At 40.8% G+C, this 25,606-nt stretch overlaps 1 non-coding gene across 1 annotated transcript; it reads right to left on the bottom strand.

Moving 5' to 3' along the window:
• Positions 1 to 9,182: 9,182 nt before the first annotated feature.
• Positions 9,183 to 9,285, bottom strand: LOC125367875. The gene has a single exon (XR_007214178.1). It is a non-coding gene; the product is annotated as a U6 spliceosomal RNA (small nuclear RNA).
• Positions 9,286 to 25,606: the final 16,321 nt, after the last annotated feature.

Genomic DNA, 25,606 nt, shown 5'->3' with positions numbered 1-25,606 from the left:
CAAAGAGAGAAAGTTTAACTTCATCTTTTCCTATTTGGATCCCCTTTATATTTTCTTCTTGCCTAATTGCTCTGGCTAGGAATTCTAGTACTATGTTGAAGAGAAGGGGAGAGAGCAGACATCCCTGTCTTGCTCCTGATTTTAAAGGGAATGGCTTTAGTTTTTCACCATTTAGAATGATACTTGCTGTTGGTTTGTCATAGACTGCCTTTATTATATTCAGGAATGTTCCCTGGAATCTCAGTTTTTCTACGGCTTTTAGCCTAAATGGGTGCTGGATTTTATCGAATGCCTTTTCCGCATCCAGAGATATAACCATGTGGTTCTTTACCTTGTTCCGGTTGATGTGGTGGATTACATTGATTGATTTGCGTATATTGAACCAACTTTGCATCCCTGGGATGAATCCAGTTTGATCGTGGTGTATGATTTTTTTTTTTATGACCTGTTGAAGTCGATTGGCCAGAATTTTGTTGAGAATTTTTGCATCTATATTCATCAGGGAAATCAGTCTATAATTCTCTTTTTGTGATGAGCCCTTGCTTGGTTTTGGGATGAGGGTTATACTGGCTTCTTAGAATGTGTCTGGTAGTGAACGTTCTCTTTCAATTTCATTGAAAAGTTTGAGAAATATTGGTGTGAGTTCTGTTTTGAAGGCCTTGTAGAATTCTGCAGTGAATCCGTCTGGACCTGCGCTTTTCTTGGATGGGAGGTCACTTATTGCTTTTTCTATTTCAATGCTGGATATGGGTCTGTTCAGAAGGTTTAAATCTTCATAGTTGAGTTTGGGGATACGAATTTTTTTCTAGGAAATCATCCATTTCTTCCAGGTTCTCGAATTTGTTGGCATAAAGGTTTGCAAAATAGGCCCTTATTTTGTTCTGAATCTTGGTTGTTTCTGTGGTGATGTTACCTGTTTCATCTCTGATCTTGTTTATCTGGGTTTGCTGCTTTCGTTTTTTGGTCAGGTTTGCTAGGGGTCTGTCTATCTTGTTCCTGGTGTTTCTTTTATTGACAGTGCCGGGGATTGAACCCCAGTCCTCAACACACACTGGGAAAAGGCTCTGAGCTACATCTCAACCCTTCCACCTTCTATTCTATTTCTTTGAGGAGGGTGGAGAGGGTCTGTAGAAGTGTTTGAACTCCAGATCTCACACTTGTGCTTGGCTTTCTTGCTCACAGCCAGTGTTCTACCACGAAAGCCATGCCTCTACTACCCATCCTCCATCTCCGAGCTCCTGACTTCACAACATGATCAAGTATTCCTGCTATCAATCATAGTTCCTGTCAGATGGCTGTCAACTAGGGAGCGTCTTGTTCCCCAGTTCCTATTCCTAGAGTAGGTGGACTAGAACCCAATGTTTGCTTCACTCTAGGCAAAGATACTGAAGATTCTGCCAAGTCTTAAGAGTATTTTCCAGATCTGTCTGAAAGAAACAAGTCTACAGGTCATTTGGTGACTCCTGAGCATGGTCCCCTTACTAGTGGACAGTAGTAGTTTCACAAGTAAGAAGACCATCTTAGCAGAGACTAACAAATGCCAGGCTCAGTAACAAGCACAGCCCTGGTATCTACAGGAAAGGAGAGTAAACCATAGCACAAGCGTTTTGGAAAAAAACTTCAAAGGAAACCACAACCTAGATCACTGTGCAAAGCTATGGCTTTTCACAGATTTCCACCTGCCAACTTAACTTCATCATAAAAAGAAAAAAGCAACAGCAAAGATACTGCTGTATCTATAATCTCAGAGAAGACACGTCTCAGAAGAGTTGGAAAGAAATGTAAGTGGAATTCATGTGTGTACAAGGACACTGTGGTACATACAGTTTCATAACATGCAGAATCAGCCAACTGAACAGAATGGCATGGAGCTTATGCACACCACAGGAGGGGATATTATGCAGAATACAATGTAAAAAAGACAGATACAGGATCCAGCCTGGGGATGTAGCTCCGTGTGTGTGTGTGTCTGTCTGTCTGTGTGTGTGTGAGTGTGTGTGTGTGTGAGAGAGAGAGAGAGAGAGCATGAGAGAGAGCTTGCCTAGTCTGTGCATAGCCTTGGGTTCCATCCCCAGAATTGCAAACACATACAGACAGACATACGTACGTACGTACATATGTACATACAGGCGTGTACAGGTGGTGCACACCTGCAATCAGAGCTATGAGGAAGGCATAGGTAGAAGGATCACAGTCTGAGGACAGTTCTAGCAAGGAAGAGAAACCCTACCTGAAAAATAACTAAAGAAAATGGCTGGAGGCATTGCTCAAGTAGTAAAGCACTTGCCTTTCAAGCTCAAGGGCCTACCTTCAAACCTCAGTACTACCACTAAACAACAAGCAAAAAAAAATCATAAAGGAGGATGCCCTTAGAGGAGGAACACAGAAGTATAAATTCCCTGAATGTTTAAAATATTATTTATTGACAAATTCCAGGAAATGGAACCATTGCTTTTTTTCTGTTGCTGGTAGTAGTGGTGGCTTTGGTTTGGATATTTTTTTTCTCTTGGAGGGGGCAAAGCAGGGGATACAGAAAGGGAGAGAGGAAGAGAGAAGAAATGCAGTCACATTATTCAATATACACTGTGTGGAAAATGACCCCTGTAACTTGTGAGCAGGGATGGGAAGGGGAAACTGAGGGAAATTAAAGGAAGGGATGACTATGTTCAAAAAAAGAAGTATACTCATTACCTGACTTATGAAATGATAACTATTTAGGTTCATACTATCTTTGAAATCATTAATTTCTTTTTTTTAATTATTATCAAACTGAATTACAGAGAGGTTACAGTTTCATACCTTAGGCATTGGATACATTTCTTGTACTGTTTGTTACCTCATCCCTCATTCCCCCCGAAATCATTAATTTCTACGTTCTGTGAATTGTCATTTGGTCAACTGGCCAGACACTTTATTAAAACAACAACAACAAGAATTCAGAGTATGAGGAAAATGTAGGGCATAGGAAAATTTATGAACCAGAGAAAAAATTCTCTATAAATGCTTTGCTCTGAATTAGAGCTTAATAAAGGTATACACTGACTAAAAAGAACTCAAATGTTAGATAATAAAATGAGAAGACAGAAGAGCTCAAGACACAAGATGAAACCCTACTACAGAGGGGATTAATGACTTACCAAGGAAAAGACATAATTTCATTCTCCCTTATGGCTGAGTAATATTCCATTGTGCACACATACCACATATTCTTGGTTCATTCATGGGGTGTAGGGCATCAGGGCCACCTCCAGAGCTTGGCTATTGTGCGTAGTGCTCCAATTAACATGGAAACTTCCATTATATCCTGACCTACATTCCTTTGGATAAATGCCCAAGAAGGGTAATGCTGGATGGTATAATTGTTTGAATTATATTTTTTTTCAGATTTGTATAATGTTTGCATACACTTTTCTGATCATATTTGAAATCCAAAATCATTCAAATATTCCAAACTTCCTGAAGGTCATGTCAACCCTCAAAATGTTTTAGATTTCAGGGCATGTCGTAATGTTGACTTTCTGATTCAGGATGCTCCATTGAGACATAAATTGTGAACTTTTCTTTCTTGTGGAAGCCAAGTTGGCTTCATGTTGAAAGCCATGAAAAGAGCCCGGGCAGGGATCAACAGGGGCTGGCAGCCTAAGCTGCGCATCTCCACGGGGGCTGGGTGGGAATGATGAAAGGGGGAGACGTTGATCTTCAACTGCCTTGCTGATTCATCAACTGCTTTGTTGAATGGCAACTCCTCTGTACAAATAATTAAAGATGAAAATAGAATATATATGTACGTATATATGTACACATGTATGTATGTATATACACGTATATATGTATATACGTACGTATATCGTACGTATATACGTGTATATACATATATACGTGTATATACATACACACACACACACACACATATATATGAAGCACCTTAACACAAACATGGTGGGGAGGGCAGGAAACCAAGCGTTCCCTCCTGACTTCCGGCCACTGGTTGATGATGGATTACTCCTGCACCGTCTAGCCATTAATGAGCTGAAAATCACACATGGCACCTGATACACACAAAATACAGAGCGAGCCAGTGTTATTAATAAATGAACACAGGACTCGATTGCAATGCAAATGTATTCTTAGTTTGGCTTTATGTACTGTCTACCCTCCTTATACACCCCATGTTCCTTGAGACAGGATCTGTGTTTTTTCTGTGTCCCTGGGCCAGGAACAAACACAGTTGAATGAATTGGAATGCAGGTGGATTTTTGCTTTAATAATTTGCAGCTTTGAACGGAAATGACTTACATGAATCAAGGAGTGTACTTAAAATGGTGAGTTTGCCATTCGGAACGTGTCCCGGGCTCACACCGGGGCCTTCGCCTGGGGTCACGAGTGTCCAGTGAGGGCTGAGCAGCATGGCAGAGTTTGCATCCTGGAGGGTGTGGAGAACAGCTTGAGCACGGTCAGGCGTGTGAAGGCGGCTCTTTCATAGCACGGGGTAGGACAGGGCCCCCTGTGGACTCCATTAGGATTGGATTTCTTCCCTTTCCCCTGGCCAGACAGCCTCCTCCCTACAGAAGCCAGCCATGGGAAAATGAGCCCCCAAAGAGTGTCAGGGCTCTGCAAGCTGCCTCTCCACAGGGGCAGGTCAGCAGAAAGGGATCAAAAGTGTCAAGCCAGATCCCCCTCCCGCCCCTGCCCTTTGGCAACAGCCATTGTGGTTGCCCTTTGACCCCCGCTGGTCATCCTCAAGGCCTGGCAGATGACGCTAGGCAGAGCCTCAGACCTGGAATGACTGAACATATGGAACTAGCGAGGGGATTTGAGGGGCTGGGGGGTCTTGTTTTATTGAGCAGTGGGGTGAGAGTCGTCAGACAAACTGTGATTTCTAAATGTTGGACGGAATAGTGAAAAAAAAACCAACCCACCTCATTTAACTATGACATGGGCTTAATTTTAACAAGCTCAACACGTTTTCCAGTGCCCTGGAAGAAAGGTTCTCAGCTCCCAAGTGACTTCAGTTGTTCCGAGACAACCCGCGCTGTGTCTGGGGCATCCATTTGATTTACAGAGTCTTTCAAAATATTTATATATTTTTTAGGGTTTCCATCACAGCCCCAGCCAGTAACCTGCTGTGTTTGAAAATGTCTGGGCAGTAATTGTCATTGTTTGCAGCCGCTATTTTGGACTCCGGGCAAGCGCTGTGGCATTTTGTAGAATCTAAGAATGCAATTACTAAAGTTGTGTACATAATCCAAGTGACCTCTTGGCTTCCGAAGCTCAACTTCTGTTGGGGGGTGGGGGTGGGGGTGGAGGGAAAGATGAGATAGCAGCAGCAAAACGTTTGTTTAATTTTTCTTCTGTAGTCAGTCAGTGGTAGGTTGGATTTTATTATGGCCAATTTGGCAAAAAAAAAAAAAAAAGATGATTAGTGTAACAATTCCTTATAAGTACAAAACAATGTTGAATTAAACACAGAAGAAGGAGCTGAGTGGCATGATGGACTCGTCTGACCCAAGGTCATACCTAAGTGTTCAAGGAGGAAATTAGATGCCCTGGACATTTCTGGGTCCTAGAGCCGGCCATCCTTCAAGATGCAAGAGATTGCTCTATACCAATTCAAAGAAAGTACTGCAATGGCGCTTAAAAATAAGTTGCTGTCAGTTAAGAATTCTGTGTTAGAGACTATCTTGGACTGAGTGAGTATATGTGTTGCCCTGTTTGGCATTAGAGATTTAGGCTTCTTAGATCTTATTCATATCTGAGGGGATCCGGTTAACTCCCAAATTATTTTTCCTTTTTTTTTTTCCTCTCTCTCTTTTAGATACTATCTGGAAACTGCATTACTAAAACCCTCCTGTAGTGTGAAACAGTCATTAGACTAAAGTGAGTTGATCAGAAGAATCTCTTGATTTCCAAGCAGATGAGTTGTTTGAGTTACTCCAGTGGTGGAAACACAGCATTGTCTATACAAGACAAAGGACAATGATTTCACAAGGAAAAATGTCATGAGTGGAGCTGGGGGGGGGGGGGGTATTGCTCAGTGGAGGAGCTTCGCGTGCATGATTCCCAGCTCACTCCCCTCCAAAAGAAAGAGCAGATTGCCAGTACCTTCTAGGCTTCAGGTAGCCACTCCTGTCTCTGTCTCTACCTGAGACTTGTGACTCCAGACTCAGGCTAAGCCCAGGTTTATAGCTGCACCTCAAATTTTAGTACTTTCCGTTCTTTTGGTGGTACTGGGGTTTGAGCTCAGGATTTTAAGTTTGCTAGGCAGGCATATACTACCACTTGAGCCATGCCTCCAGTCCAGATTTAGCTCTTTATGACTGCTACACAAGGCCTTTTCTTTACTTCCCAGCTGGGATTTCAACTATCAAGAGACTCCCTTGTAAACTACAAAGTTGGCCCCAAACAGATCCACTGAAAACCTTGTAAGGTCACTCCCAGAAGTTACTCTCTTGCTGCTGGACATCCATTTTTGTTTTAGTTTTCCTACCACCTCATCAACTTCATTTTCTGTTTTCTTACCCCTGCCTAGAATTATATTATGGACAGCCCCCCACATATCTACTTCCACAAAACCACCCATTGTTGTTCTGAAGGTCTGTTCTAAACTGCCAGCCAGGCTCTCCAGACATCCATGTCAACAGCTTATACACACCAGGAGCATACAGGACTGTCTTTTCAGGGGAGCCTTGCCAGGGACCCTCATGCGGGACGAGCTCCTTGAACACCTGCTAGTCCAGTCCAGCTGCAGGACTGTGACTATCCAGAGGCAGCTCCAGGCTTGCGCCCAGCACAGCAGGGCTGGAGAGATTAGGGAGGGGTCCTGAGCCCAGACTCTGATGATGATCAGAGTTGTACAGTCTACAGCATGCATCACCTAAAAAGGTGACCTCGTGTTCAATATCTTGGTAAATCATCCAGAAAGACTGAGCAAGAAATTCTCCCCTGGAAGGATTTGAAAGTTGTCTCTTTTTTTTGTTGTTATTGTGGTTATTTCCCCCTCTTTTCAGATTATGCACATGGCTAAGATAAAATGCCTTGGTGGTTACTGTTTGTATAAATTATATGACTCTGAAGCGACAATTCTGCATTCAGGCAAGCCTATCTTTTAGCCAAAGGCATTTGTATAGTGTTAACTTTACTAGGTACTTCCTTTATCTATCATGTAGACTCAGTTACTGTGCTCTGGGGTTTTCCTTTTCTTTTTCTTTTCTTTCTTTTTTCTTTGTCTGTTATTACTGTAAGCATGGCTTTTGATTCACAGAAATGAAAGCCTGGACATTTTGTTCATTCATTTTAAAAGGGAGCTGATGCTTTTGTGATGTAAAGATGTTCCCTGGGAAGCAATGACAGCCTTTGCCTGAAGAGCGGATTTAACAACTAATACATTATTTTCTTGTGCCAGGAAAGCAGAGTGAGTGGAGCCTCAGAAGGAAAGAAAGCCCATGCCCCTGGGAACAGGAGCAGAAAGGACTCCAGCCCTCCCGCCTCATTCCAACCAAGCGAAACTGCCTCACACCAGGAAACAGCAAATTAACTCTTTCTTATGTCCTTCCCTCTAGCTATGAGTAGATGTCAGGAGAGTGGAAACGCTACAAAAGCTCAGGGACAGCATCCATGCCCTGAGTTTGAGCCTCAAGATTGACACTCCCTCCCTCCCCCATCCCCTAGCCAGTGTTTCCTAGGACTTAAGGCCAGGATTTTCTATACCACAGCAAGTGCTACCAGTCCTAATTCTGTTGTTTAGACATAATCCAAGTTATTCAAGGCCTTCCAGCATTTGAGGATAATAAGTGTTTTACCTTTGCCTTCTACTCTTCAGAGGCTGGTCTCTTGCATTCAGCCTTTTTACCTGGTAAAGTTTCTAGGTCCCTCATTATCTATGCCACCTGTTAAATACACTGCAGTAGATTAATGTCTTTATCATTTTGTGTGTGTGTGTCAGTCCTGAGGTTTGAACTCAGGGCCTGGGCACTATATCTGAGCTCTTTTGCTCAAGGCTAGTGCTCTACCACTTCAGTCACAGCTTTTTGGTGGTTAACTGGACATGCGTACCATGGACTTTCCTGCCTGGGCTGGATCTCAGATCTCAGCCTCCTGAGTTGCTGGGATTACAGGCATTAATGTCTGTAAGTGTGGTGCCTGGAACTGAGCCGGGTCTTGAAGGTTTTTGGTGGAGTAATTCGTGCCTCATAGTGGGAGGGCTCTATCGGCAGACAACAAACATTGAGCAGTCATCATTTTCAGTAGTATTCTCCATGATTTTGTAAACAAATGTAAATCATACACTTCTCACATTGGAGAATGACACAGAATCACATGGGACAGGTCCAGGAATGTAGAGAAAAAACAAATCTCAGTTGTTGTTGTTTTCTATCACACTATTTCTAGGACAAAATGCCTGAAAAAAACCACAAACTTGCAAGAAGAGAAGCTTTAATTTTTAAAATATTTATTTATTTGTCTATCATTTATTGATGTGGTGGTACTGGAGGATTGAACTTGAGGCCTTCAACTTGCTAGGTAGGCAGTCTACCACCTGAACCACACCTCCAGTACTTGGTACTCACTCTGAGATGAGATCTGAGGATGGCGATTCAAAGCCAGCCCAGGCAGCAAAGTTCATGAGATTCTTTTTGTTTTGGAGGCCTTGGGGCTTGAACTCAAGGCCAGGGTGCTGTCCTTGAGCTGTTTCACTCAAGGCTAGCGCTCTACCACTGTGAGCCACAGCACCACTTCCTTGGTACTCACTCTGATACATTCATCCATATGCCTCTGTCCTAGAATTTCTTTCCTTCTTTTTTGTAACTTTTTTCTTTATTGTCAAAGTGCGGTACAGAGGGGTTACAGATTCATATGTAGGGCACTGAGTACATTTCTTGTTCAACTTGTTACCTCTTCCCTTATTTGCTCCCTCCCACCTCCCCTTTTCCCTCTCCCCCCGAGTTGTACAGTTGACTTACACCAAATGGTTTTGTAAGTTTGGCTTTTGGAATGGTTTGTCTTTTTGTCCATTGTCTCTCAATTTTGATATTCCCTTTCCCTTCCCCAGTTCTAATACCCATATAAACAGTATCCAGGGTATTCGGATGGATATAGTGGTAGCAGGGGTACAACCACAGGAAGAGAATACAAGAGAAACAAAACAACCAAACAAATAGACAAGAAAAATTAATAAAAAATATAAAAATATGGAATGCTTCACAGATTTGCGTGTCATCCTTGCACAAGGCCATGCTAATCTCTGTATCATTCCAAATTTAGTGTATGTGCTGCCGAAGCGAGCACGCCTAGAATTTCTTGTCTCCTATATTCCAGTCTTTCTTCTCACAAATGCCTGACAAACTAGCCAGACCATTCACTAGTGTTCATAACTGGAGGACACTTGTCTGTCAACACAACATATATTATCAGGTACATCGTTCAAGTCCTGCCTAGAAGAAGGCTTTTCCTTTGTTTTCATCTCTCAAGGTCACCTGCAGGAATGCTGCGGTGCAGTTGTATCCATTTCCAACATTCATTCACATGCCAAGCTGGTGTGCCTGTGAATGAATCTTGTTTTATTTCCTCTCCAAAGGCTGGTTATAAAGGATGTCCCACATCCCCACAGGTGTGAGCTGAAGGAAAGGAACTAATACAACAGTGGTGGATGACATCCAGATATGAGCTATCTGTTCAGTTAAGCTGATGATTATATGAGCAGTTCTAAATAGCTGGCATTGGACTACTCTTTCTTAGATATGATTAACAGGCTGTCAACAATGTGATACGTCAATAGGATGTTGATCTAGGTGTCCAGATGGCCCAAATCTCTTTAGACTATATATGATGGCAGAGGGAAGAGTTAACATATTCCCGGGGAAGTACTGTAACGATTCTATTCTTCATTCTTGTGACTGCAAATTGCTTTTACATCTCTTTTGCTACAGGAGCAGAAAATAATTTGCTAACTCATCGAAGACCATGAATGTGAGACCATTACAACATGCTCTTATCAGTTGACTACATCTCCACTGCTATTCGTTTGAGTTTCCTGTAGCTTCCTGTGTCTTCTGGGATAGGTCTGGTTTCTGCGGCAGCCAAACTGGAGAATGAAATGAAAATATGACAGAGGACATAATTTCGGCAATTATATGCTTACGGCAAACACAATTTCTCTTATCCTCTTAGGATTCAGTATTGACTTGGCTTCATTATTTGAGGAACAGCTGCAGAGATTTTTACTTTACCTTTCCCATAATAATAGTCTTTATCCCACAGGTTAATGTGAGGTTGTACCAACCACCAACTGTATCTTTACTAAAATCATACAACTCACGGACTTAAAAGATGACTGTAAATCCGGTGGACCCATGAGCCGGACTGTGGCCCCCACTTTATTTATAACTTCCTCTATTGCTGTGGCTTAAATGTTTTGGTTGTACCCTAAATTCATGCATCATAACCTAAGTCCCCGCATGGTAGTGTTCAGAGGTGAGTCCTTTGAGAATTGATTAATCCATGAGTGCAGAGCTCATCGATAAATGTACTGCTATTCTAAAGGAGGTCTGAGGAAGCTTGCTTGTCCTTCTGCCATAAAAGGACCCACGAGGAGACACTATCCGACCATTACAATGCAGTACATCACCAGACACCATGTCGGACAATACCTTAATCTTAGACTTCCAGAATTGCAAATAAATTCTTATTTCTTAGAAGCGACTCAGTGTATCCAATTTTATTATGGCAGCACATGTGGATGGACACTTATGTATCCCTTTATTAATGGAGGTCTGAGACTCTGGGATCAATGTCAACGTGGATTTGGTTTGTGAGAGTTCTTAAAACGTTGGGGAATCTCCTCACCAATGCATGGTCACCCAATTAAATGTCTACAGCCCTTAAGGAAGTATTTATGGAATCATCACCACACACATTTGCTGAGGTATTGCAGGGTCCTTTTCTATTCCTTCATTTAAAAGATTTCAGGTCTGAAAACTAGTTCAGGTATGGAAATAGGGTGAACTCATGACTTCCTGTTAGGGTAACTTCCCTCAGGCTCCTGATCATTCACTATTGGTTCTGAGAGTAAGTCAAGTGCTACTCTTGTTAGATGCCTCTCTTTTACAGAGTGTGTAATAATATAAATGATGTTCTGTTGTTAAGAAGTGAAGTTTTTCAAGCTACATAGAGTGTTCTTTGCTCTTGCTCATTCAATTTTACCTATATTTTCCTCTGATCTTTCAGAAGTCCATTTCTTGCACATTAAACAACATAGCAGACTGAGATAACATGGGTTAGTACCTACCTACTATATAAAGACACATGGAATAAAATATAATCACCCTAAACTGATACGATATCAGAATAGTATTTGAAAGTTGATATGCAGACAGAGTGTACCATATTTACCATTGGGGTGAGCATCAAGGTTCTATTGACCTTATGGTGACAGAAGATATGATCTTGGCCATGAAAATAATGAGGATAGAATTGATCTTCTTATGTAATATTCAGTACCAAAAGCTTCTTCAGTAAACCAATGAACATGACAAGGTAATATAACAGTAAGGATCAATATCCATCATGAACATGGAAACAAAGTTCATGAAGAGAAAACCATAGCTAACCCAGCTATCTATAACATCATGACCAAATAAAATTGATCCCAGATTACAAGAGGGATTTGCTATTTGAAAAAATCAGTGTCATTCATCATGTTAATAAACTGAAAAATCATATGCTCTGGCTTACTTTGCTTAATATAATTTCTTCCCAAGTTTTTCCCGACCCAAAGAAACATAGGCTGCATGGTTCTCTTCATTTATAATTATGATGTGCTTATAAATCTACAAGTAAATCCAGTGGATAGTGAAAAGAGAAATAACTACACTTGGACAAGAATAATTAAACAGCACTTTAAACAATCAGACAGTAGGAACAAAGGAGGCTATTTTTAGGAGAGGATCACAAGGGCTCAATAGCTATGTGCATATGACCACATAAATTGATGCTTATCAAAATGAAGTCCAAGAAATGGAAACAAGAGGTTTTTTATTGCATTGTTTGCAGTTATCCCCCCACCCCTTGGGTTTATTCCCTTTGTCACTGTTTTTGATTTCGGTATCCTGTGTCTTGTATATAAGTTTATCTGATTTGGGGAGGTTAAGGGGAAGCCCCCAAACGGTGGGACAAAAGGTGAACCAATTCAGCAATGAAGCCCATTTGATACTATGTTGGAAATTCACTATACAACTTGTAGGGGAGGAAAGTTGGGAGGGGAAAAACAGAGAGAATGAGGGAGGGGTGACATTGGTCAAAGGAAAAGTACTCATCACTTGACTTAGGTAACTGTAACCCCTTTGTATATCACCTTTACAATGAAATTTTAAAATCTAAAAAAATCTGTTAAAAAAATCTATAAAAGTGTATAAAACAGTTTATCTGACTGGGGAGTGGATGGGAAAACATACAAACAGTGGGACAAAGGGTGAACCAATTCAGCAGTTATACTCACTAGATACTATATTGGACATTAACTATAAAGTAATGTGGGAATGCCTCTATCAGAAAGAATGCCATTGCCCCATTCATAAGGAAATGGAAGGACTTGGGAAACATCAGTATTACTAAGTGAAGTGAGCCAGACCCAAAGAAACATGGGCTCTATGGTTTTCCTCATTGGGAATAATTAGTACATGTCTAGGATAGTCCTAGCAGAAGGTTACAGTAGCTCAGTAGCTATGCCCAGATGAACACATAAGATGATTTTAAGAAAAATGAACTTCAAGTTATGGAAACAAGTGCTATATCATTGTTGTTATTTTCAACATGCCGTGTGAAACCATGCCCTTTTCTTTTTTTGTATTTATTTCCTATGATTTTACCCCTGATATTACTGTAACTGATCTGAGTACCCTGGACATTATATATATACATGTATTGAAACTAGGGAAGGGAAAGGGAATGGCAAAATCGAGAGACAAAGGATAAAAAGACATACCAATGCAACAGCAATACTTACAAAACTGTATGGTATAAACCAACTGTACAACTCATGGGGGGAGAGGGAAATGGGGAGGAGGGGAATGAAGGAGGAGGTAACAAGTTGGATAAGAAATGTACTTGCTGCCTTACGTATGAAACTGTAACCCCTCTGTACTTCACTTTGACAACAAAGCAATAAAAAACAAAACAAAAAAGCAACAGTTCTGAGTTTTCAACAACAGCAACAAAAAAAAGGCCAACCAATGCAACAGCAAAGAAAATATATATATTAATTAATAATGTGGGAGAGGGCAGTCAGGAGAAGAAAAATTGGGAGAAAATGAGGAAGGGGAGACACTGTTCAAAAAGAACTGTATTCATTTTCTGACTTTTATCATTGTAACCCCTCTGTACATCACTTTTACAATAAAATTTAAATAAAAAATCATGTGATCTGGGCACCAGTGGCTCACGCCTGTCATCCTAGCTACTCAGAAGGCTGAGATCTGAGGACCATGGTTCAAAGCCAGCCAGGGAAAGAAAGTCCATGAGACTCTGATCTCCAATTAACCAGAAGTGGCGCTGTGGCTCAAAGTGGTAGAGTACTAGCCTTGAACTGACCAGCTCAGGGATAGTGACCAGGCTCAGAGTTCAAGCCCCATGACTGACAAAATAAATTGTATGACAATTTCAATAGATATAGAAAAGGTAACTGACAAAGTTTTATATCTGTACATGATTTAAAAAAACAAAACAAAACTGCTAACACACAAAAAATAGTCAGGATCTTCCTCAACCTCACAAAGCCAATCCAGAGAAAACTTAGTTAATATCATCTTTAGTCGTGAAAGACTGAATGTTTTCCCTCCAAGTAAAGCATGACCAGGTTGTCCATATTCTGCAATCTTGTGCATCATAGAAATGAAGGTCCTGTGCCATGCAAAACAAAACAAATTGTGCTAAAAAGTCATGCATTTTGAAATGAAGTTAAATTGTTGATTTGTGGATGACACGATTGCCTATGTAGAAACCACCAAAATAACAGAACAAATTAATATGGCAAAGTTTCCAGATATAGGGCCCATGTACCGAAATTAATTGTATTTCTACATTTAACAAAACTATAAGGAAATGGAATGACAAAGAAACCAGTAACACTTAAAATAGCATAAAAATCAAATACGTAATGATAAACAACAAAATATGTGTGAGATCTACTTACTGAGAACTATAACATGTTGCTCAGAGAAAATTAAAGATGTAAATACACAGAGAGCTATATTATGTGAATAAATTCTACAGAGTCAACGTTTTTTACTTCTGTTTTATTTCATTGAAAAGGTGATGTACAGAGGGGTTACAGTTATATAAGTAATGAGTACACTTCTTGTTGAACAGTGTTACTCCCCCCTTGTTTTCTCCCACTTCCCCTTTCTCCCCCAATTTGTAAAGTTCAATTCCAACATAGTGTCTTGTAAGTACAGCTGTTGCATTGGTTCACACTTTGCCTTACCATTTTGTGATTCCCCTTCACCCCAAATCAAATAAACAAGACACGAGGTACCAAACTCAAAAACAGTGACAACAGGGGATAGACCAAAGGAAAAAAAAATGGAAGAAAAAAGAAATAACTTCACACATACATTAAAAACAAACAAAACCCTCTTTGTCCTATATCTTGGAGTTCATTTTGAATAGCATCACTTATTAGTCACAGGTACCAGTAACATTGTAAATAAAATTAACCTAGTATGGAAATAGTAACATCTGAAAAAAAATAGATTTTTGAGATAAATGGTACTATGTAAACAAAATGGTAATGTCTCCAATAATATGAACAATTGAATGAGCCAGGTATAAAATTAAGAAGTTACTTATGTAATGATTACTACAAGTTACTCAGTAAAAATACAAAAAATTTACATCATAACATTATAGTTTTCTAGGAAGATAGAATAATCCTTAAGCTGTATACAGCTAACAGCATTGCTTATCAATAAAATCTGACAGGATACAAGAAGAAATTGCTAAGTTTTTAGCTCATGAGTAAGAAACTAAGCAGATCAAACAGATTCAAAATTAATAGGCTAGAGAATATGTTAACCTCACAATTAACAAACCTAATTCAATGAGCATACATTAAATTCTACATGGGGAAAATAAGCATGCATACTTTTTGGACGAGAAGGGAATATTTAGAAGTGAACCCAACAGAAACCTCAAGAGACACTGAATGATTGACAGTAGTGACCTCATTCACTCACCACATACAAACAATAAAATAAAAAATGGAAGTCTGATTTCTTAAAGTCTTAAGAGATATACCTATGTACACTTAGCATTTCAATTTCTTAGATTATCTTACGACTTTTCCTCAGTGTCTTTTGTCAGTTACTTTCCCATCACCAACCACATTTTTCTTGGCTAAAATTAAATCCAGATTAGCAGATACTCAGCTGTTTACTCATTCTTTAAAGAGACAAAAACGTATGCAAAGGAAGGCCAATGTTTTATCAAGTGTTCTGCTTCTAGTTCAATAATGCTTCTAACACATGTCTACATGGTTAAAATATTTCATTGTGATTACATCAGTTTAATAATCTGTATTAAGAAAATATTATTTTAAAATAAAATACTTTGCAGTCTGGCCAGACTGTCTGCAATAAGCTTGTATGACATTACCAACTCCATTTCTGAATTCTTTTATTTTTCATGCAGATTTCATAGACTTGCTTTTGCCTTCAATTTTATGGATTCCCAAATAGACATATATGGTGCTCACGTCTTCTTCTCCTCCTTCCTTCAGCTTATCTGAATATTCATTTTCAAGGTTCTTAATTCCCTAAAGGATATTCTTCACTTAAACCTGTCATACTTTGTCAGTGATTGTTTCTGAAGTTTTCTTTAGTATTATGTTGGTTCACCAGGATTGTCTCCGCCTTCAATCCATTGGTACAGTAAAAGAAAACCAAAATTTTCTTAATCGATTTTCCTTTTCTTTTCAATAGAAAATTTGTGGTTCTTTCTTTATTATCCAACATCAACATCATCATCTTTAGGTGGATGTTCAAGGGGATTTCAAATCATGTCAGTTTATGAGTATTATGTATCTTGATCAATGTTACCTCTCCCATTATTCTCCCCTTGTCTGTTTTCAGGTACTTTCTTCCTTCTGCTTTTTTCTTCCTAGGGAACTCAAATATTTCCCTAAAAAGTATTTCCTTTTAATTTTTTTACTTAGATGCTTTCAAGCTCTAGTTTTCCTTTTGATGCTACTACAGTAGACTTATTTTCTTGAACAAGTACTTTCTTCATCTTAAATTCTCTCTTGCCTTTTGGGTTCCTATTCTTCTCTAAAATAGAAATAGCACTAGCACCTGTTTCATGCGGTTGTTATAAGAACCACATGAGTGAATATATTTCAAATTCTGAAGTCAGTGTGCGTAGTCAGAGCTTAATACGAATTAGCTGCTATGAAAATGCTTTGCTCTTGAATTTTGATTTACAGCCCTCTTGATTTCTTGGGTGAATCCTTTGCCAGCTACATTCCTGCAGGGCTTTTTATGGCATCGTCTGTCCCTTGCTCTCTGGTTCGCAGTCCAGGAAACTGAATTACTTCTTGACACCACTGGCAAAGCTAGTTGCTTACTTTGCACAGTCAGAATCATAAAACAGCAGAAAAGATTTTTAAAATATCTGTTCCTAAGCCCTTCCATCTTCCACCCAAGCACACAGCCAGTAGAGATACATTTCACACCGTTTCTGATTCTATCTAGTTCTCTCCTTGTGAATCAGCAGACATTGATGGGCTCAAGGGCAAGTTCGGAGGTCACAGCTGTTTGCTTTCAAAGTCCTTCAAGCAGGGACTCAGCAGCCTGTGTTCTAGGCAAATGCCAGAGTCCTTTTCACAGGATAATATTTGAGAAGCTACAATGTTCCAGGCTTCAGAATTAAATTAAAGCCAAGATCATTGTTAGTCAAGCAGTCATTAGTAACTATGGAAAGCATTTTTTTCTCATTACTTTCTACCAAATTCTATTACTTTACTCATTTACTTATTCCATCTTTTTTCCCTTCTTTCTTTCCCATCCCTCTTTCCATCCTTCCTTCCCTTCTTCTAAATTTCCTATATGATTTCTTGTATTCTGCCAAAAAATACCATCATCCTTACTGTGTAAGAGGCCAAGGTTTTTCTCGAGGCCTTAAATGTAGGGTCCTGGAAGAGTTCCCTCAATGTAAGAAAGCAGGCCTGACCTCCTCCTTCTTCATGTCATACAACCTGTCCTTGTAAATCCCTAGGGCCACTCTCAAATAGCTCTTAGTTATGTCTCTGTTATATAATTGTCAACATTTAAGCCATTATTAACCACCCCTTTGATACTTTCAAAGAGAACTTGGTATTCTTTCAGAGTGGGGAAGCCCTTTCAAGTGAACTTAATTTGCTACAATCCCATTATCCTATATTTAATTCACATATATTCACCTATCAAAAGGTCAGCTGGGAGAGTGATGTCAGCCAAAGTGGCTGAATAGAAAACATTCAAATTTTGTCTCTCCTCCAAAGTAGCAATCAGAATCAACTTTATTGGGACTCTGAAAATGAATTGAACATTTTCAGCAACCAGCTGACAAGAACAAAAACAAAGTAATACCCTGAGTATTGGTAGGAGAGCTTCTGTGGCATTTGAATTCTGCACTGTCCCCATTCCGCAGCTTGAAAGAAAATATTTAACACTGAACGGAAAGGAAAAAACAACAACAGTGAAGACAGTAGTCCATGTGCGCACTGTGTTTAAGATTATAGGGAAGAGCATAGAACTAAAATTATTCTTCAAGGTCTGTGGTTGTTTTGACCTTTCTTGTGTTCCTTAGAACAGGGCTTGCCTTTCTTTCACCTAATTGGTATCACTTCCAAGGCTCTCTGTAGAGAGAGCATTTGTTGAAAATATTTCAAGGCAGATATGTTAGCCACTATCACCCCCAAACAAGGGATAAGGAACCATTGGTAGCAAACAGGAAGTAAACTAAAGCCCTGGAGAAGAAATGCTTTGAGGAAAAAGAGTTTTTCAAAGCTCCCGCATATTCTTGGGTATCTACAAGGCCACGTGCATTGCCAAGTCTTGATGAATGTTCAGTAATGACCTGAGAAGGTCCTGAGCTAAATCCCTGATTTATCTTCTGTTATAAGCAGAAAGCGAACCTTGAGATAGAGCTGGAGACTGCCTCGCTGAGTGTTGAAGGCATACCCTCCCGTGTACGCACAGCCTATCTGCAAACACTGGCCATTTTTGGTTTTGTTTTGTTCCAAGAATTTAAAAAAAAAAAAGATCTTTGTCAAATCACCAGATAACTATTAAGCTAAAGGACTAAAGACTTCCATGGCCACGCACCACAAGGAATGAGACTTTATAAAATTAGTTTAGAACAGATAAGACATGCAATAGTGAGAATAAATTATTGGGAGAAGAAATCATCTGTTTCCCAGAGTTGTAACAGTATAAATCTTTAAGATGTCTATATTTCAAATAAAAACATCCATCACGAAAGAAACACAAATTTATGGCTCACACACAGGGGAATATGACTGAAAATATCCTCAAGGAAGCCCAGACATTGGACTTAGCGAAGAAGACTTCAAATCAACCCTATTCAATATAATCAAGCTGTAATAGTAAGCCATGTACAAAGAATTCAAAAGAAAGTGTTATAAGGAACGATGCTTCATAAAATAAACAATTGAAATAAAGAGTGGGAAATGATGAAAAAGTTATAAATAGCAATTCCAGAATTAGAAGGTACAATAATTAGCTGGGCATTAGTGACTCCACAGTTCTAGCTACTGAAGAAGCTGAGATCTGAGGCCTGCCATTGGAGGCAATTTGGTCAGTAAAGTCTGTGAGACTCTTATCTTCTACTAACTACCAAAAAAGCTAAAAGTACAGCCGTGGCTCAAGTGGTAGAGTGTCAGCCTTCAGTGAAAAAGCTAAGGGAAAGCACCCAAGCCCTGAGTTCAAGCCCTAGGATTGGCACCAAAAAAAGTACAATAATCTTTTAAAATTCATTGTAGGAATTCAGTAGAAGAATTGGATAGGCAGAACAAAGATTAAATGAATTTCAAGAGAAATCATTTGAGATTACCCAATCAATAAGCAGAAATGTAAATTAAAATGGGGGGTGGGGACGAAGCCTAAAGGATGTGTAAGAGAGCATTAAGTGCATCCACCCTTATTAGATGGGGGTGAGAGAAAGTAAAGGAACAACTATTTGAAGGAATCATGGCTGTAAACCCTAAATTCAACGAAGGATATGAATCTATACTTTAAATAAGGCCTCTGAACATCATGAATGGTGACCTCAAAAGCACCTAAACACACTACTGAGACAAAGACAAAGACAGTTCCTCGGAACAGCAAGATAGAAGTGACTTCACCCGCACAAAGAAATTCTGAAACAGACCACCAGCTTTTCCGTTGGAAGCCATGGGTGTCAAAGGACAGGGGGACATCATCCTCGGAGCACTGCAAGAAAAAAAGAAAACAATTTGTCCACTAAGAATACTAAATCTGGCAAAATGACCTTTTGAAAATGAAGGACAAAGTAAAAGTTTCACAGAGAGATAAAAATCGAGATAGTCGGTGCTCACACCTCTAATCCTAGCTACTCAAGAGGCTGAGATCTGAGGCTCATGGTTCAAAGCCAAGCTGGGCAGTAAAGTCCATGAAACTCTTATCTCCAATTAACCAACAGAAAACCAAAAGTGGCGCTGTGGCTCAAGTAGGAGAGCGCTAGCCTTGAGCTGAAGAGCTCAGGGACAGTGCCCAGGCCCAGAGTTCAAGCCCCACTAGTGACAAAACAAACAAAGCACATTATAGAAAAGAACTCAAATCCATACACAGAAATGAAGGTTTTGGTTTTAACAGGTCCTATTTTTGCCTTTTTGTTAAAGAGTCCAATTTATCTATATTTAATGTAATTAGTTATAAGGAAGGACTTCTGTCATTTTTTTCTGTTTGCTTTCTCTGTCACACCTTGCTGTCCTTTCTCAATTTTTCTAGTGATGCTTTATGTCCGTTTTTTATAGTATACTACTTTATAAAAAGCTAGTTTGAAGTAATATATATACAGTGTGCAAAGTCTTTGGTACTATACTTGATATAAATGAGCTCTGCCCTGTCCCTTGTTATGCTGGAAATCATATCCCTAACCATACCATGCCTTCTAATACAGATTTATGATTATCCCAGGATGCAAAGGTTTTCCAACATATGAAAACCAGTGTATATGATGTATTAATGAAGAGCTAAAGGTGGGAAAAATCTCATAACTATCTCAAAATGCAGAAAAAGCATTTGCTGAAATTCAAAAGTCTTGCATGTTTAAAACTCTAAACAGTAGGAATAAAAGGCGGTTTCTGGATAGCACGGAGGTGCATGCCTGAAAGCCCAGCCTTTGGGAGGTACAAGCAGGAAGATCTTGTGTTCTAGGCTATTGAATAAGTTTGATGCCAACATGAGCTACGCAGAAAGATAATTGTTGTTGTTGTTTTTTAAATGGGGGGTAGTGGTGGTGGTGGCTAATAGCACATGCTTGTAATCCCAACTGCTTGGGTGGCGGAAGTAGGAGGGTCATAGTCTGAGATCCACTGGGGAAAATGAAAATGTATCTAAAAGCAAAAGGGCAGGGCTCAAGTGGTAAGGCAGTGAGTTGCTTAGTTCAATTCCCAGCATTGCTAAAGAAACAGGCAAAAATAAAAATAAAAATAAAAATACAGTGATTTTCTTAACAGGACAGAAGTCCTATCAGTTGCAATGAAGTAACACTGAAATGTTTACCCTAAGATCAAACAATGATATCCACTCCAAGCACTTCCTTCATGAGGGCAACTGGGAAAAAAAGAAAATGGAAATAAATAAAAGTATCCACATTGGAAAGAATACAATAAAACAATTTCTAATTGTAAATAACACGTGGTCTGGTTTGTTATTTGGGGAGAGGATGTTGCTATATAGCCCAGGCTTTCTTTGAACGGTGAATCCTCCTGCCTTAGCCTCCCAAGTGCTAGGTTGACAGAAGCATGCTGTTACATCCGGATGACATGATGTTAGATACAGAAAACCGAAAGAGCAAAAGCCTTTTAGAATGAATAAATGATCAAAGTTGTAGGACACAAGATCAACATACACCAACCAGGTGAATTTCTGTGCAGCATAAATGAACAATCCAAAAGTCAAATTGAGAAGACAAATGCTTTTATAGCATCACGGAAATGCATAAAATATTTAGGGATAAATTCGACAGATAAAATGTAAGACTGGTACACTATATCAAGTGTTGTCAAAAGAAATTAAAGAAGAGCTGGATAAATGGACAGACATCACATATTGATGGATTAGAAGACAATACTGTTAAGATAGTTGGATGGGGGATGGAACTTTCTAGAATTCGTATTCTATTGTTGTATTCAGTATGCTTATCTCTGAAAGTTAGCTGTTGGCTCATTCTGACCTGGAAGGGTACATGGCTTTGAAATCATATCATGACAGCGTTTGACTACAGAAGGAGTTTGTTTTTTCCCCCCTCAAATCCATGAGACTTCAGGCTAAGCTATGATTGGCTGGGCTTGTATCACATGCTCACACATGGAAATCTGTGGCCAAGGGGACAGAAGACTTTGTCCAAGGGACACAACCATGCCAGGAACCAAAGAGGTTCAGTTCTATGATCAGATCACCAGTAGGGCCATGCCGGCAGTTCCAAGCAGACAGGAAGTCACTAAATATTTGGGGACGGTAACATTAGCTTAATGTCGTGATTGACTGGGGTAGAGTCAAATACAGCAGACAGCTTGGATGACTCAGAGGATCCTGGGGACATTTTTGAAGATAGGGAACACGGGAATACAAACAAGGTTGAAAGAGAAGATGAGGTCAGATTTGTACCTGCAGGGCTTGGAAAGCACAGGGACAGAATAAATACTGTTAACATATTACCCAAAATGGTGCATAAATTCAACACAATTCCCATAAAAACACTCATGATACTTGTCACAGAAACAGAAAAACAAACAACCCTAAAATTCATGTGAAATCACAAAACACCCTGGGCAGCAGAGTCACCCTGAGCAATAAGAGTGATTCTGGGGACATCACAGTACTTGACTTCATACTACACCGCAGCACCATGGCGACAGAATCATCATGCTGTTAGCACAATAGCAGACATGCAGACTCGTAGAATGGAATGGAATAAAAGCCTGGAGAAATACATCCAAGCAAGCACAGCCATTGATTATAAACTTCAGTTACTAGGACTGCTTCCTCAGTGTTGATCCTCCAAACATTAAAAAAAAAAAAAAAAAAGCAGCAAAGGAAGAAAAGGAAGGAGGGGAGACATTATCTGAAGTTATTTCCCTCCAAAACATCCCGGGTGAGACTGGTATCTGAACTCGTGGCTCTCATCAGGCTGTGTCTTCCTTTGTGGACTTTGTTTTACAAAAACATTAGGTCTGCCTCTGACACTTCTGGTATCTGGTACTGTTCAGAAGCATTCTCTAACAGGTAGTTGTTTTCTTTTCTCCCATCCTATTACTTCCAGGAACTTCCCTAAGGGACCGTGTGAAACAATTCCACTTCTCATGTTTATATTCTGAGGATGCTTATAGACGGTCCACATTCCCTGTGCTTTGAGCTTAGCCAAGGTATACATGCTTAATTCCTTTAATCTCTCCCCCTAAGTCACTCCCTCTGGCCCCTTAATCATCTTAATTGCTCTTCTCTGAACAGCAGCCAGCTCATTATGCGCATCTTCCTTGGGAGGCTCTGAGGAACATAGTATTCCCCGTGTGGTCTCACTAGACTCATATATTACCTCCTAGCTTCATCATCCTGAGGTTGGCCATGTGTAGCCGCACCCCACCACCATCCCCAGCCCCACAACTCCCTTGCCTCAGCAAATCCCTTATCTCAACAGGTTAGCTTCCCATTTCCAGGTGGCCTCTGCCAAAGCTTGGGACCTGTGTTCACCATATGGTCTCCCCTAGGCCACCATCCAAGAGGCCCCTTACTGAAGAAGGTGGCCCAGGCCCAAGGCCCAGACGGAGAACCAGGCTGTGTATCTGTAAAAAACTGCAGCTAAGCTGGCTTTGGAAGGGGCCAGCCTGCTGAGTGCCCAGGGCTCTGGCCTGCAGGGTTGTGACAACACTAAACAAGGTGTAATGCAGAGCTTGCGCTCTGTTTCCAATTATCCTTTTTATCTCCGCTCTAGCCTGACTCTTCCCCTAAGTGTTTGCGTAGCTCTCAGCCATTGCTTTCAGCTTTGTGAGGATACACAGGAAACTAAACAAATGACAGAGATGGTCTCAGGCTAGGTTATCACCCAGTGCATAGAAAGCCCTGCAGAAGCTGGCCTTGGGAAGTGCTAGTCTCCCCGCACCCCGCCCCCAGCACCCCTGCTTTGTGGTTTGTTTTTTTTTTTTCTTTTTAAGCTTTGCAAAAAGAAAATCCTCTAACCCTCTAAGGATGTGGTGGGAGAGGTTAAACTGCCTTTGAAAAAGCCAAATGTTTGGATTTCACTGAAGGTTGACATGGAAACCCACCTGAGGCTTCCTCCTGCGTCCTGGGAGGAACTAAAACCTGAGATGGATGTGCCCGTGGCAACCGGAAGGCCCGGCTGGGTTGTAGGTATGGCCTGCCTGGTCTGAGGCGGAATCTGCTCTGGGGGGCTTGGAGGGTGCACAAAAAGGAAATTGAGGGAGAGGGAACAAAAAGCGAAAAGGGACTTCATTGTTGCATATAGACAGAGGCCAGGGGTCACCCCAGAACTTTCCACAGCTGTGGGACAAGTCATTTTTATTCAAGCAATTGAAACAACAGCTCAGGACCAAGAAAGCTCCAATGACTGCAACCTCTGGGCCTCAGGGTGAAGGCTGGGCTCCTGACACCCTGGGCCCATCAGGGTGGCAAGCACCGGATCCCTGGTGGCCCCCATGCCATGTGCAGGCCAGGTCACTCCTGGCTCCCCTCCTCGTGTCTCCCCAAGCTTTCTGAGGTGAACAGGCTATGGTTTGCCCCTTACTGTGAATTGCTTTACTCATAGCCTTGAGTAGAGGAAGGCTCCAGTGGAAAAGAAGGTTCTGTTGCGTTGGTTCCTTGGCGGTGGGTGTGTGGAGGAAGAGCACAGAGCAATGGAACCCGTAGGAAGAGGAGAGGAAATAGGAATCAAGTCCCCCTTTCCTTCTGCCTTGGCATCTCTCCGCATGGTAGGCCAGGCTTGTGGGATACATGGGTCTTTGCTCTTCAGGAGGTTCCTGCCTCACCACGTCTTTGCCCAAGGAAACCATCCCCGGAGCTCTGTCTGGATAGGGCCTCCATCTTCCACAGCTATCTAGTCAGTACAAGGTTGCCAAGAAAACAGAAACACGGTTCCATTTCAGTGTCAGACAAACAACAAGGACTTTTGAGTGTAAGTATGTCCCCTACACAATTTGTTGTTTGTCTTGCTAAATCTAGCTACCTTAGTTCAGGATTTCTGATCATTCTTGTGGTTTAATGCTGTCCAGATGACCACCCTCTGAACAAGAAAAGGAGTGTTGGAAGGACTCTTAAGGCAGTACCATCAGGCACCATTTCCCGCCTCCTGTATGTCCCGTCTGAAATTGGCATCCACTCAGCTGCACGCTGGAGACTCAGGTGTTTTCTGGGAAAGTCTGAGCCTCGGTGGGGAGAGGAAAGAATGGGGCTGAAGAGATTCTGGGTGCAGTGATTTAGGATCCCTGTAAACCAGCCATCGGAATTGCCAATGTGAGCTATGATTCGTAGCTAAGAGCTGTATTTTCCTTTAATGGAGGAATTTATAAGATGTGCTATGAACCTAAGAGTTAAATAGTGATCGCCTTTTGTAAGCAGCAATTCTAAGTGGGGTTTAGGTTTGGGATTAATAGTAAACCCCTTAGGCCTTAGACAGAAGAATGTAGCTGCCCAAATAAACATTGTTGTGATCAGGACTCAGACCAAACCATCAGAGTACTCAGTCTCTTCCTCGCAAAGGAGCATTTCCCAACTCTGAAGTAATTTGTAATGTGCTGGGGAAACGTTCTCGAAAAAAAAAAAAAATGGATATCTTAGATACCATAAAAGGGAAAACAATTCTCTCTTTTGAAGTAATAAATACCATTTGTAGCAAAATTCCTCCAGTTTGCATTTCTGAATTATTTCCTGATAATGCTGGGCTTATAGTGCCTGAGTTGTGCCTACTGCCTAGTAAGGAAGAGTCTCGCGGAGAGATGTGGGTGTAGGGTTTACTGTGCTCTAAATGTTACACATTCTTCTTAGCACATAAATCCAAGAGTACTTCCCACTGATCGGATTACTGTAGGCTTTCAGGCGGAGTGGAAGGGCCCTCGGAGAGGGGAATTGTGCCACACTGTCTCCCAGTGGCCACTCTTCCAACAAGCCTCTTGATAAAAAGGCAGAAAAGGTCAACATGTCCCCCAAAGGACTCTGACTGGAAGTGTGAATGCTGGAGTATTTTACTGGGAGGTCTCAAGTGACCTTACAAGGATTTCCCTGAAAAGTTCTGTCCTCTGGTACAAAGCTGATGGCCACTTATCCTTCCTCCCCACCTTCAGGGGACTCTGAGGACAGCT

The sequence above is a fragment of the Perognathus longimembris genome, chromosome 19 (genome assembly GCF_023159225.1).
Source record: "Perognathus longimembris pacificus isolate PPM17 chromosome 19, ASM2315922v1, whole genome shotgun sequence".
Classification (NCBI taxonomy): Eukaryota; Metazoa; Chordata; class Mammalia; order Rodentia; family Heteromyidae; genus Perognathus; species Perognathus longimembris.
This window is presented reverse-complemented; position numbering and strand designations above follow the sequence as displayed.